Source organism: Arachis ipaensis, chromosome B8 (genome assembly GCF_059453495.1).
Source record: "Arachis ipaensis isolate K30076 ecotype BB chromosome B8, ASM5945349v1, whole genome shotgun sequence".
NCBI lineage: Eukaryota > Viridiplantae > Streptophyta > Magnoliopsida > Fabales > Fabaceae > Arachis > Arachis ipaensis.
The window spans coordinates 59,350,925-59,356,002 of NC_142443.1; positions in this window are offsets into that span (position 1 = coordinate 59,350,925).

Below are 5,078 nucleotides of genomic sequence, written 5' to 3' on the forward strand. Positions count from 1 at the left end.
GTCCTTTCCGCTTAGTTTATGGAAAAGCTTGTCATCTCCCTGTTGAAATAGAGCATAAAGCCTTCTAGGCAGTAAAGGAATACAACATGGGAATTGAGAGAGCCAGAGCTGAAAGGAAGTTGCAATTGCAAGAACTGGAAAGCCTTCGCCTAGAAGCTTATGAGAACTCAAGACTATACAAGGAGAAGATGAAGGCTGTACATGATCAGCACATCAAAAGGAAAGAGTTCCAACCTGGGGACTTAGTCCTCCTCTATAAATCTCGACTAAGGCTCATGCCAGGCAAGTTGAGATCAAGATGGGAAGGTCCATACAGAGTAGAGAAGGCCGAACCGTACGGAGTTTATCACCTAAGCCATCCTTCAAGCTCTGAACCTATCAAAGTTAATGGACATCGTTTAAAGCTGTACCATGGCGAGAAGCTGAAGAAGAACAAGGAGCTCGAGATCTTCCTCTTAGAAGATCCCCACATAGCCGAAGACTGAGCTAGTGGAGCGTCCAACTTACGGACGTTAAAGCAAAGTGCTAGGTGGGAGACAACCCACCATGGTATGATCGTTCTTTTCTTTATTTTTAGTTTTCTTATTCAATAACTCTTCTCTTCATTAGTACATCTCGTGCATCTGCATTCACATATTTTAATAAAAACAAATCAAAAAAATCACGCGACGTGACCGCCTCATTGACGCGTCTGCGTCGCAGGGAGCTGGGAGACAATAATAATATGAACAGAGAGTTACGCAAGAGCAGGGCTGGAGGCGTGCCAATGGCACTAATCGTCCCACGCGACCGCGTCGCCGACGCGACCGCGTCATATGGGAATAATGGCCTCCCACGCGACCGCGTGCCCCACGCGGCCGCGTGACCAGGATTTCGACGTAACAAGGGTGCACAGCCGAAAGTTGTGCTAGAGTGGTGCTGGACTGGCACTGGGCGCGCAGTCCCTCTCACGCGATCGCGTGCCCCACATGACTGCGTGGTATCCCAATAACTAACCACTCACGCGATCGCATGCCCCATGCGATCGCGTCACCCAAAATTTGGCACTAATATGATTTTGAACAGAGAGTTGTGCAAGTGCGAGGCTACCCTCGCGCCATTAGCCTAAAACGGGTCACGCGACCGCGTGACCGACGCGATCGCATCATTGAGTTTAAGCGCAAGTCGCGCGACCACGTGCCCCACGCAACCGCGTCGATTGTGCCGCACAGTTTTCCTAATTTTGCCAATTATCATATCTTTTTCTCCCCAAATCCTATTTTCTCTTTTCCCTCCTTATTTCTTCTCCCTCCCTTCTTCCCTTCTTCATTCTTTCTCACCTTTTACTCTTTCTCACCCCCATTAACAAGGTTTTTCTTTCTCCTTCCCTCCTTACTTTTCTATTATTTTTATATGTTATCTTCTTTTCTTTTCTTTTTACCTTCATTGTTCATATTTTCTTTTTCTTTCTTTTCCCTTTTTACTTGGTGTTATCAATTTATGTGAGTCATTATTTATTTTTTATATGCTTGTGGATTGTTGTAAATTTGTTTGACAATTATATATTACTTTCTAAGGGATTACTTGCATGTTCAAATCCTTATTTTCAAAAGCTTCTTCTACATGCATGCTATGTGTTTGTGAAAAAGCCCATATGGCATTATGAACTTCTCTACATTTTTCTACTCTAATATTCAATATTTGCTTTTCACAAATTTCCTTTACCATTTTATTCATTGAATTTAATTGTCAATACAAACGTGATGGTTTGTTACGAGTGATGCTTGATCTATGCTACTCATGCCCTTTACCGGCATGCCAATAAACACCTTGCATTCACTTGTCATCATATGCACTAGTTATTTTCCATTAATGAGCTTTCACATGTACTCATGAGCGTGTGTTAATATCATTTACCTTTTTATGTGCATTTATAACCATCCTTTCCATTCTCTTCCTTGCTCTATCTCTTTAAATTTAATTTACTTTCTCTTCCCTTTTTCAGGATGGCCACCAAGAAAGGAAAAGAGAAAGCTACTCCCAAACAACCAGCAAGAAGAGGTACAAAGAGAGCATTAGTGGCAGAACCCTCTTCAACTGCGGTAAAGCCCTCAACAAAGAAAATTAAGAGGATCATAAAGGTTGATGATAAAGAAAGAGCCTTCCCAGCAAAGGACACTGTGCGATTCCCCAATCGCTACTGTGAGCAGATGTTCCCCATCCTGGTAGAAAGGAGTTACAACAACGAATACCTTCTTCTCCTCCCAAACCATATTGCTACCTTTGTTGAGCCGCAAATTGTCCGAAGGCAATGGGATTTCCTACAAAGACAGCCAAGGCAGGTCAATCTTTCTTGGGTAGTCGAGTTCTACTCCAACTACCACCTACCGACCCTGCAGTCTGTCTACGTCCGTCAAAAGCAAGTCCCCATTACAGAAGAGGCCATTCAAAAAGTTCTAAGTTTTCCCTCTATTCCAGAAGGATTGGATGCCTTTCAACAACCCGCACTCAAGTGCCAGATGTACCAATTTGACTAGGACGCCGTTCTCAGAGTTATCGCACTACCTGGCAGCAGATGGATCTATGGATACCATCGTACCCGCCCTAAGGGAATTTCGGCTTCAGCACTTACCTTGGAAGCTCGCGTATGGGCACAAATTATGTCCCATTACGTCTTTCCAAGCACTCACGAGTCCTCCTTCACTGCGGACATGGCCGTTCTACTATGGTGCATCCTTACAGACCAACCTCTGAATCTACCAAGACATATCCGGAATGCCATGGGACACGTACAAATTGCTGGCAACTTACCTTTTCCAGCCCTGGTCTCAGATCTTGTCTCAGCAGCCGGAGTCTCCTACAGAGCTGGGGACACCAAAGCCATGCTTCCACGGGATGATCAGTTTGTCCCCAACGGGAAGTACCTTAGACTTCCAGCAGCCACTACCAGCCAGCCTACTGAACCAGTTGAAGATATTCCTTCTTCAACACCACAAGCACCTACAACAGCCCAACTGCTCCAGCAGATACTTGAAAAGTTGGATCGGCAGGAACAGAAAGCTAAAATGAGAGAGTGCCGTAACAAGCGCCGATTCACATACCTCAAGGAGCTGATCCTGGGAAAATTCAAGGACTCAGATACCTCGGACTCCACTTCCTTTACCAGCACAGGGAGCCATGATGGTCCCGACTGTGGAGATACTGCTACCAACCCACCTTTGTTCTTGACAGATGGCACCGAGGACGGTTCAAAGCCTTAAGTGTGGGGAGGTCAGTCAGTACCTGACTTCCGGAGGTAATTTCTCTTCCCTAGCACCAATAAATTAGGATATTTAGTTAGATTTTTCTTTTGTAGAATAGGATAAATTGTATAGTAATAGGTTAGTTGCATGCATGTTCTGCTTGATTAAAAAGACAATAAGTTTCTTCTAAGACCCTATCTTTGGAACAAAATTTCACTAATTTTAATTAAAACTTTTATGTTAAATTTGCTTGAATTTGTATTTGGAACATGATTTTTGAGCTAAAGAACATACAACTTGTGAGATTTGAGCCTTTATGAAAGGTTACATTATTTAACCATAATTATTTTATTCTTGTGTGTTTACTTCTCTATGATTGTAATCTATATTTTGTTTCATCTTATATGTCCAATGTTTATTATATTTATATGTTTGCATATGATTGAGGCCATTATTTGTTTAGCTCACTTATCCAAATTAAGCCTACCCTTTCAATTACCTTTGTTAGCCACTTTGAGCCTTTAAATTCTATTTGTTCTATATTTTACCATATTACTAGCCTTAAGCGGAAAAACAATTATATATCCCAAATTGAATCTTTGGTTAGCTTAAGATAGAATTGTGTGTGTTATTTAAGTATGGAAAATTGTGGGAATAAAGGATAATACGGGAATGAGTCGTGATAATATTATAGGAATTTGGATACCTACTCATGTGAAACTATAAGAATTAAAACTCTATGTGCATTGATAAGCTATGTTATTTTTATGTTTCTATGTTTAAAAAAAAATATAAAAATACTCAATAAATAAATAAGGAGACAAAATCACCCCAATGCTAAGTCAAGCATTCAAAGATCAATGCATGTATGATAAAATCAAAATAAAAGGTTGATACATGAGTACGGATGTGAAAGAGATTTCTGGGTAGCTAGGTATGAATTTTAAAGTTATATAGAATATATATAGGTTATGTTAAAGCTTGGGTTAATTAAAGATTCAATTTATAAGCTTACTTAGCCATATATATATATCCTTACCCTCACCTTGGCCCCATTACAACCTTGAAAAGACCTCATGATGTTTGCATTGGTATATTAAATGTTGTTGATTGGTTAGGAAAAGAACAAAATTAGAGAGCATGATTAGAGAAGGATAGAGTGATTACCCTATACACTAGAGAGACTAGAGTGTACATACATCATCAGTGAGGGTTCCATGCTTGAATTTCTATGTTCCCTGCTTTCATGAGCTATCTTCTTGCATTTTTATCTGTTCTTACTGTATAAGAATTGAGTTAGTGGAATTTGATTTGTAATTGTTTTGAAGAGCTTACTTACTTTTGATTAAGTGGACAAAAATCATATAGTTGCATTCATATATATAGGTTGCATTGCATTTCATAGGTTTTTACATGTTCTTACTCATTCATTTTATCTCCTTCAACTAAGCATGAGGACATGCTAATGTTTAAGTGTGGGGAGATTGATAAACCACTATTTTATGGTTTATATTGTGTTTATTTATGTGGTTTTATCATGATCCTTACCCACTTATTCACTAAATAAGCATGCATTTATAATTCCTTCCTAAAGTTATTGCATGATTGAAAACTTGCTTCCTAGAGACTTTTAATTATATATTTTATTTCTCTTTTATTCCATTCGATGCCGTGATCTGTGTGTTAAGTGTTTCAGGCTTCATAGGGCATGAATGAGTTGGAGATTGGAAAGGAAGCTTGCAAAAATGGAAGGAACACAAGAAATTGAGGAGATGACCAGCGAGAAGCGACGTGGCCTCATGGATGACGTGACCGCGCGGCATGGAATAGCACGAGTGACGCGGCCGTATGGATGAC